We start from the raw sequence: 10,575 nt of genomic DNA, 5'->3' as shown, positions 1-10,575 counted from the left end.
AATTTCGGAGTAGTGGGCAGGTTGATTACATCGGTCGCAGTGCTCAAATGACACTTATTTCACCGATGCCGAAAGGACGAAAAGCAAAGCTGACCTCCATGGAATTTGAACATAAGAAGTAAAAACTGATGAAATAAGCACTCTCAAGGCGCCTAGGAATTGAACTCAGAATGTAATGACGGACAAGATGTTGCTTAGCGTCTTCCGTGGCCCGGTAAACAATTTTGCCAGCTCGCCACCTTAAGGCTATAGAAAATATTGATATATTTTTACAGCTCTCATATGAAAACTCCTAACAGAATATCTAAATCAAGCAAAACAGATCGAGTTAGTTCTACACTCTGATGAAAAATTTGAGTTTAATAGTTTTTAAGTGATAAAGACATTTTATGTAGAATAACCTTTTGTTTAACCTGTATCACCGTTTAACAGTGTTTAAATAAGTGTTACTAGGCTACAGTGGTAACTGGGCAAGTTTTAGTGAGTTTGTATAATATTTTAAAGTTTGTTTCTGCGTTTATGTGTTTTCTATGTTTTTGAATTTTGCAGTGATATCTGTCTTTTTAGAACAATGTAAATAGCTGTCTGCATAAGGGGTGGGGTTCCACTGTATGGGAAGCTAGAGGTCTTAGGATGTACGAATATTGCATTGTATTTTGAAGCAAATGTGTATTACTTTATAGGTGTGTGCGTGTGTGTGAGTGTGCGGATGTACTCATATAATATATATATATATATATATATATATATATATATATATATATATATATATATATATATATATATATATATATATATATATATATGTACATATACATACGTACATATATTCATGTATATATATATATATATATATATATATATATATATATATATATATATATATACATATATACATATACATACGTACACATATTCATGTATATATATATATATATATATATATATATATATATATATATATATATATATATATATATATATATATATATGCACATATATAGATACAAATATATGACACCCTAGCCATAACACCAACATAAACGTCTAACTTGTTTTCTCTTGAAGTTTCTGGGTGACACTTGGAGCCAACTTGTACAAATGCAAGGCAGAAGTCAAACATTAAATGATAATAATGATAATTCTTTCTACAGTTGGCACAAGGATGAAATTTTGTGGGGAGCGTGTTGCTCAATATCTTTGATTTGATCCCAGTAATTCATTATTACATTGGTTTATCAATCTCGAAATGATAAAAGCGGGATTTGATCTAGGAATACAAGCAACCGAAAGAAATACATAGCCAAAGTTATTTTTGTCCGACGCTTCTAACAATTGTGCTAAGATTGCCGCCTTTATCAATAATAACGATTTCCCCTTTAAACGCATTTCAGCGATTTCGTGCGAGAGGCTAGGTCGATTACTCCGCAAATAGTACTTATTTTCTACTCAGAACTCACATGTTACTCAGAACTTCTACCAACTGAACTCGTCCGGAAGAAATGCGGTTAAGCGCTTTGTCCCACCTGCTAACGATCCTGCTAGCTCGCTGCCATATACCACTTTAATAAATAATAACAATAACCTTTTTACTATAGGCACACGTCCTGAAATTTTGCCGGAGGTCTGGTCAGTTACATCGACCCAAGTGCCAAAATGGCTATTCATTGACCCCGATACAATGAACAGCTATGTCGATATCTGCATAATTTGAATGTGGCATTTCTTCCTTAAAGACAGAAGAAATTTTGCGAACCATTTTGCGGAATCGGTAACGAATCTGCCAAAGAATTACCCTAAATTATTATTATTATTATTATTATTATTATTATTATTATTATTATTATTATTAATAATAATAATAATAATAATAATAATAATAATAATAATAATCAATAATTATGATAATAATGATGATAATAATACTTATAAACATACTACTTATCAAACAATAAACAAATACATTAAATAAATATTTAAAAATATGAATAGTTTTTCCTTTAAAAAATAGACAGTAAGCAAACAAAATGGCTTCCAAGGTTATGTCGACATGAAATAATAAATGTATAAATTAGAAAATAAATTACAAATATATATATTTTTTTAAGAAGCAAACAATAAAATACTAATTATGTACCGCTAATCAATTGGCTTTTTCTCTCTGCTATATATTTGAATTTACTGACATTTACGAGTTATTCACGTTTATTTAGTCATTTCACTAGAACTAAGAAGAAAAGAAAATGGTTTTCATATATACATATATATGCATATATATATATGCCTATAGTGTATATATATATATATATATATATATATATATATATATATATATAGCGAGAGAAAGAGAGAAAGCAGGCGAGAGAGAGAGAGAAGTATTCGTGTATAAAGATAGTTTTATACACATGGTGATATATATATATATATATAAACATACCTACAGGCACATATATACATACATACATACACACACACACACACAACACATATATATATATATATATATATATACAGAGAGAGAGAGAGAGAGAGAGAGAGAGAGAGAGAGAGAGAGAGAGAGAGAGAGAGAGAGAGAGAGGTGGAAAGACATATATATATAAATAAGCATATATATACCACGATACGTATATACCTATGTGTATATGAATATATATATATATATATATATATAGATAGATAGATAGATACATATATGTAGGTATATATATATATGTGTGTGTGTGCGTATGAGTGTGTGTATGTGTGAGCGTGTGTGTGTGTGCGTGTGTGTATGTGTGGGTATAGATATAGAGGGTGTATAAATAATTGATTAAATATATTAAAAGAAGCCCATAGACTAATAAAATATCACTCGCACACATACACCTTCATACACACCCACGCATACACGTACACACACACGGACACATACACCTAGATACACACTGAGCTACACACATACTCACACACTATAAACCATTCTGATGTATGTAATGAAAAAGATGCATCGATTAAGCAATTATGTGGAACTTGGAAAACAGTCCAACATCGACACAAGAATCGTCCGCAACAAACACATAAATAACAGCCACAATAATAAATATTGTAGACATTCTAATAGTAATAATAGCTTTCATTGCTTCGGCTACAAATCTCGTGTATTTTATATGAGATTGAAAACGAAGGGCTTTTTTTTTGTGTTGCAGATTTCATGAGTTTGTCTAATACGTTATAGGCAAAAATGGATTTTTTTGTTGTACAAAACCAAGAATTGCAAATATTTGACTAGTAAAGCTAGCCTGGTTGTATGTCTTAATCTGCGTGGTAATAATATATGCTAGAAATGATAGTCAAATCTATTTAATTCAGTTCTTGCAATTTTAGACAGGTGATGTTGCATTATTGTAGGCCGATGTTGTTTGCGATATCGATGAGACCAGTTCTGTCTCTGCTCTTGAGCACGTCGAGCGGCAAGTTGACGACACCGGTTTCTGTTCGTTGCAGGTCTCTGTTCATCCGGTCATGTGATATTGTAACATCATAATCTGTTCAACTTTGGCTGAATTTTATCTGAAGAACATCGAAAATCTGTTAGAAATAGCAGCCAGTTATCTGCCGAGTCACATACTATTAATTTGATTTCAAATTTTGATACTAGGTCAGCGACTTCAGGGTGAGAATGTAAGTCGATTAGATCGACCTCAATATTTAAGTGGTACTTACTTCATCGATTATAAAAGGATAGAATCAAAATCAGCCTCTGTGGAATTTGAACACCGAAAGGAGAGTTGGAATAAATGCCGCTAAGCACTTTTCCCGTCACGATAACGATTCTTTTCTACACTAGACACGAAGCCCGAAATTTGGGGGGAGGGGGGGCAGTCGATTAGATCGACCCCAGTACGCAACTGTTACTTAATGAATCCACACCGATAGGAGGAAAGGCAAAGTAGACCTTGGAGGAATTTGAACTCAGAACGTAAAGACAGACGAAATACCTTATTTCTCTATTGCCCACAAGGGGCTAAACATAGAGGAGACAAACAAGGACAGACAAATGGATTAAGTCGATTATATCGACCCCCAGTGCGTAACTGGTACTTATTTAATCGACCCCGAAAGGATGAGAGGCAAAGTCGACCTCGGCGGAATTTGAACTCAGAACGTAACGACAGACGAAATACCGCTAAGCATTTCGCCCGACGTGCTAACGATTCTGCCAGCTCACTGCACTCTCTATTAATTTAACAAAGCAATGAACACGTTGAACAATGTAGTTTAAATACAATATAACAGAAAACAAGTCCATAGGAATTGCTATGGATGGCATATATTTCGTCATTGGGCTTACGGCATTTCATTCGGGTTTTTATATTCGTTGTGGGGGAAGACTTGTAGGAGCGTAAGTAAGTCGTACTTTATTTATATTGTTCTCTTTAAAGATGAAACACAAAGTTGATCTTGATTTTTTTTCTTCTGCTCTCGATCAAATAAAGTCCTTTTTAAGACCTATAGTATATTAAATTGTTTATTGATTGGAGTTGATATAAAATCGATTAGAAGTGTACAAAAAAAAAAAAACCCAATGTCTTCATAAACCTTTACTATTAAAAAGATCTTCCTGTCATTTCGGAAAAATTTATCCAAGATCTAAAAGTAGGCTCTATAACTGTGGAGCTTCACTATGAGGAGTAATTCTTCCAATCATTTATCTCTGTGTGTGTGTTTGTATGTGTGTGTGTGTGTATGTGTATTTTTTTCTTTCTCCTTCCATGTAAAATACATGCATACACACACACACACACACACACACACACACACACACACACACACACACACACACATATATATATGCAGGCATACAGTTAAACATTAAATTCGAAAACCAATATTTTACTATTATTATTCGTAGCAGGTTAACCCACTATGAAATTGCCTCCGTTTGCGGCTATGTGGTTTAGTGGTAGCGCTAGTAGCAACAGCAGCACCACCAATATTATTATTATTATTAGTGGTGGTGGTGTCTCGCAATCAGGTAAAACTGAAAGACCCGCACCAATGAATCAACAACTTAGCATTCTACTTCATCAGTCAAGATTTTCCAATCACCCAATCCACGACTTCCTCACCGACGCCCCCCACCCTCACACTTTCCTTTCTCCACCTCCTTTTCTTTCCTCCCCACTTTCTCATTAACCGCGAACTTCATTTCCACGTTGTTGTTGTTCTTCTTCTTTGCCTTTTTCTTCATCTTTTCCCCCATCCCACTTCTTCTTCTTGTTCTTCTTCTTGTTCTTCTTGTTCTTCTTGTTGTTGTTGTTCTTGTTCTTCTTCTTCTTCTTCTTCTTCTTCTTCTTCTTCTTCTTCTTTGTTCCTCTTCCTCGTCCTTCTCGTCCTCGTCCCCTCCTTCTTTTAGTTCTTCTTCTTTTTCTTCTTCTTCTTCTTCTTCTTCTTCTTCTTCTTCTTCTTCTTCTTCTTATTCTTTGTTCCTCTTCCTCGTCCTTCTCGTCCTCGTCCTCCTCCTTCTTTTAGTTCTTCTTCTTTTTCTTCTTCTTCTTCTTCTTCTTCTTCTTCTTCTTCTTCTTCTTCTTTCTTCCTATTATTCTTCTTTGTTCCTCTTCCTCGTCCCCCTCGTCCTCGTCCTCCTCCTTCTTTTAGTTCTTCTTCTTCTTCTTCTTCTTCTTCTTCTTCTTCTTCTTCTTCTTCTTCTTCTTCTCCTCCTCCTTCTTCTTCTATATATTCTTCCTCTCCTTCTATCTCTTCTTTCCCTTCTTCGACATCTCCCTCATTCGCTTTCTCTTTTTCGTCGTTCTTATCCATTTTCGCCGACGTCAACGTATTCAAAGTACACGACCTCGTTGCACTAACAACGTCACCAATTAATTTGACGACTTCTTCATCAATGCCGCACTTCTCGTATTGTTTGAAAGGTATCGGTGATTAACAAAATCACCGCCCAAATTCTATAAACAGCGACAACGACAACAACAGCAGCAACAACAACAATGACGACAGCAATAAACGCAGCGGAAAAGAAAAACACTTGAAATAGTAATGGAAAAAAAAAATGAAATTAAATAGAAACGCTAAAAACCTCATTAAGGTTGTCACATTATAACGAAATATAATTAACAATCACAAATGAGAATCGAATATTTACAAAAGATCGTTGGATTCTTAGTTCGAATCCGGTGGAGGTTAAAGTTTTAAAATTTTCTCCTTTAGCAATCGATAAATAAAGAACCGGACATTCGCTGAAAAGCCTCTACCATTGAATTGCTTGTTCCCAGATGTCCAAAGTAGAAGTGATGATAACGATGATGATTATGATGATGACGACGACGATGACGGCTATGATGATTTACTGATGATGATGGTGACGAATGCGACGACGACGACGAAGACGATGATGATGATGACGACGATGATGACGACGATGATGACCACGACGATGACGACGATGATGATAGGGGTGATGACGACTATGATGGTGATGATGATGATGATGATGATGATGATGATGATGATGACAACCATGATGACGATGATGGCCAGAGGAAACCGTCTTTCTTCAGCCCTTTCAGTATGGTCCACTACACAAACTCTTTCGATAAGTCCACCAGGTCAGAGGAAGGCGACGTGACGGTCACCATGATAGACTCAGCCGATAGCCGGTTCCATCCTACACGCAACAGCACGTATTTGATATAAACTCACGAGTGAACAATGCTCGGGCACTGGATGAGAGCGTGCAGAACATTTTTGTCCTCCGGAACAGACCACCCAGTTGATTTTCGTCGACTTCCAAAATGTCCCCGAGAAAGTCGTTGTACTTACACACCAATAACGCTCTATTGTACTTCCATAAATGAGCATAGGAACCAGTACATAAAAATAGTAAGACCTACTGACCTCAAGCTGAGACCAATATTTGCTGGACCTCAAGCACCAACATGACAACTGCGTCATTTTTTGAATATACCTCTAAAGCCTTTACGCCCATTAATACCCAGCTATATGCGGGACGGCATAAATTTCTTCCAACACATTCCACCCACTGTCCCAGCCCAGAAGGGACAAGCTTCGATGTCACATATTTTTATACCAAAATACCTCAAACATTGGGCCTGGAAGTAGTCAAACACTGGGTAGAGAAACGGAACGCTTCAAAACTGACTTCATCACCAAGGTCACACGTCTGATACTCGAAGAAAATACTTTATATATATATATATATATATATATATATATATATATATATATATGTATATATATATATATATATATATATATATATATATATATATATACATATATATCTTTAATTCAATATATTCTATAAGAATAAGATATAGTGAATTTTATAATGGGTGCTCTTTGTATATAAATGTCAAAGTATTGATATCATTAAGTATTTAGTCATTTAATACGAGCAATTATATATACTATATTTAATGCGTCATCGAACACCTGACTTTTGAAATCACAACAGTGGCATTTGAAGTCACAACGTAATATCCGAAGAAATTTACGCAGAGTCTAATATCAAAAAAATTACGCAACGTCTGATTTCAAACAAATGATAAAACGTTTTTAATTAAAATATTTGGAAATTCACTGCAAAATACGAACTGAAATTCAATAAATTGGTTTTAATAAATTGGCCAATTAAAGATTATCTAACAAAACCTGTAATAAAGCATCTGCTTTTCTAAAACTGAAAATAATAATATTGTTAATAATTGTCTCATTTCTTTCTATGACTATTGTATATAAACTAAATATATTTCATGTTAAATGCAGTATTTGTTTCTAAATACATAACCAATTTAAATTTGGTCTTTTAACCCCCGTGTCGCTAGCAAATCGACAGGTAAGAATCTCGTAGTAATGCTAACTACAAAGCAATCGAAAAAAAATGCAGCATTGTATTTCCGTAAAGTAAGGTTAGCAGCAAAAATAATAAGCAAAGTTCGTCTATAAACAGGTTATAATTAACCCCACAATATATGATAAATAAAGCAAGAAAATAAGTCTGGACAAGGGGAAGTAACTACTTATGATGATTCGGGTTAGATAGTCCGAGGTAAACCTGACAGGCTAAATTGTCATGCCTTCTTGTTCTTGTCACAATTCAACGTAGACATCGTTACTGTGGTCGTATGTAATCACTCCATGTTCTTTATTCTAACTCAGTTTACATAAGATTAATTGTGAATAGGTGAATGGATGGGGAGAGGCATCTTGTGATTAGTGCAAATAATTGGGCAATATGGTTACTTGGATATTCAGGAGCTTGTGTAGATTATACAATATCTGAATTAGAAAATCTTGAGAGAAGGGCTAGCATGGTTTTCCATATGAATAGATGACTTCACCCAAGAGTAGGAGTAGCAAAACTATACATACCCAGAAAGGAAAGTGAACAGGTTACTTGTGTTAACAACAAACAAGATGAGGGCAAATATCCGTCAAATGTAAATAATGTAAATAATGTACATAATTCCCCATCTCCCAAATATAGAACTGTATGATCTATTATGACGTCATTTCGCTCAGAATTTTTCAACATTGTAAGTGAAAATGACGTATCTTTCATATTTTGCATTTTGTTCAATTTTTTCTATTATATATTTCTTCGTTATATTTCTTCTATGTATTTCTTCCATTATGCTATACATTATTTACATTATTTACATTCGACGGATATTTGTCCTCATCTTGTCTGTTGGTAACAAAACGTTTCAGCTGATTTACCCTTCTTGGGGAAATTTCAAATCTGGGTTTATCGTTCGTAAGTTATTTTTTCGATGATATTATTATTATTATTATTATTATTATTATTATTATTATTATTATTATTATTTTTATTATTATTAATATTATTATTATTATTATTATTATTATTATTATTATTATTATTATTATTATTATTATTATCATTATTTAGGTCACTACCTGGAATCGAACCACTACGCCACATGCTCGTATGATGAAGGTTGAAGGGTTTATCGACCGAAACGTTGTGTTAACAAAAAACAAGATGAGGAGAAATATCCGGCAAATGTACATAATTCCTCATCACTTAAATATAGAACTGTATTATCCTTTATGCTATGTTGAAGCAAACTACAGAATTAAGCGCATGACGGTACAAGGAAAGCAAATCCTTAATCTGGGACGCGACATGCTGCGACACGTCCTCTCGCTGCATTCTTGTTGCATCGGCTGCGCACCCGGGTATCACCACCCCTAACGCAGAAGATGTGGATAAATCAATAAATTAAGGGTCCGACTGGCTGCTATCAGTTTGTGTCGGTCGTCGTTGAGATGTCTGGTATTCTGGAACACTGCATTTTCGCAAGATCGAGATAACGGGGCGCGTCTCAGAAACGAACTCGGCGAGGTGGAGTTGCTACTGTAGTGAGTGTCGCTGACCATTCACCGCGGCAACACCATCGGGGTCACGACTGAGGTGCATAGCTGCGCACACCATTCGTTCTTGATTATGCGGCCCCTCTATCCATCCACCTTGATTTTCTTCTGTTTATTCTCCAATTTATTTATTTATTTTTACTTTTCTGTTTTGCTTTTTTGCACTATTGTATTTTGTTTGAAATGTTTGATACTTTTCTTTTGTGACGTCATAATCTAATTATTTCGCCCATGAACGTGCGGCTGATGTTTTGCAAGTTTACTAAGAAGCAAAAAGAATGTGTTGATTCAATTTATTCGTCGACAGCAAAAACGTTGCCAAAGCATAAACAAAGAGAGAGAAAGTGAGAGAGAGAGAGAGAGAGAGAGAGAGAGAGAGAGAGAGAGAGAGAGAGAGAGAGAGACATAGAGAGAGAGAGAGAGAGAGAGAGAGAGATAGATAGATAGATAGAGAGAGAGAGAGAGAGAGAGAGAGAGAGAGAGAGAGCATAGCATAAGTGAAGAACCGGCTGATATAAGTCAACAATAGTTGCGGTGAAAGTGTTTGGAAGATACTAACGGAATCATCAACCGTCTGCGTTCCACGACCAAGACAATTCCTCAACAATAACATTATCAATAGCAGAAGGAGAAGGAGGAGAAGGAGAGGGAGAAGGAGGAGGAGGAGAAGGAGAAGAAGAAGAAGAAGAAAAGACGACGACGACAACAAAAGCGTCATAAACACCAGAAGAGCAACAACTAAAACCGCCTCTTTGGAAAATGTATAAAGAAACGAGAAACAACAGTGGTAAATCACTCAAACATAACAACAGATGCGACCATAACTTGCAGAAAAATAGAATCAGTTACGGCAACAGCAACACCAATAATATCAGCCAATTGCGTGACCACCATAAATTCCTGTTCTCAGAAGCTTATGAAAATACAATGGTGAATTGATGAATTATATAGAGAAATAGCGTGAAATACTACCAACCAAAATGGTTCACAACGCACAGTTGGATATCCTTCTATTGAACACACCAACAAAATCTACACTAGCTGATAGCAACGTTTGCACCCTGTTGAAGATGGCGCAATTGCAGCTTCGTTAGCAGGGAGAACAAAATGCTTAACATTTTTTCCGGTTTTTCGTTGTGAGTTTATATTCCACGGAGGGCA

The 10,575-nt window shown here is 35.2% G+C and overlaps 1 long non-coding RNA gene across 2 annotated transcripts; it reads right to left on the bottom strand.

Moving 5' to 3' along the window:
* Window positions 1-3,323: 3,323 nt before the first annotated feature.
* Window positions 3,324-9,611, bottom strand: LOC128250817 (uncharacterized). 2 transcript variants are annotated; one of them, XR_016238191.1, is made up of 2 exons: window positions 8,938-9,611; window positions 3,324-3,549 (listed from the first exon to the last, which is right to left on the bottom strand). It is a non-coding gene; the product is annotated as an uncharacterized LOC128250817 (long non-coding RNA). The 2 variants fall into 2 exon arrangements; XR_008266798.2 differs by lacking the exon at window positions 8,938-9,611 and adding an exon at window positions 8,389-8,635.
* Between the last annotated feature and the right edge of the window lie 964 nt (window positions 9,612-10,575).

The sequence above is a fragment of the Octopus bimaculoides genome, chromosome 24 (assembly GCF_046866305.1).
Source record: "Octopus bimaculoides isolate indiv1 chromosome 24, ASM4686630v1, whole genome shotgun sequence".
Lineage (NCBI taxonomy): Eukaryota > Metazoa > Mollusca > Cephalopoda > Octopoda > Octopodidae > Octopus > Octopus bimaculoides.
The sequence above is the reverse complement of the archived record's forward strand: the minus strand, read 5'-3'. Positions and strand labels throughout refer to the sequence as shown.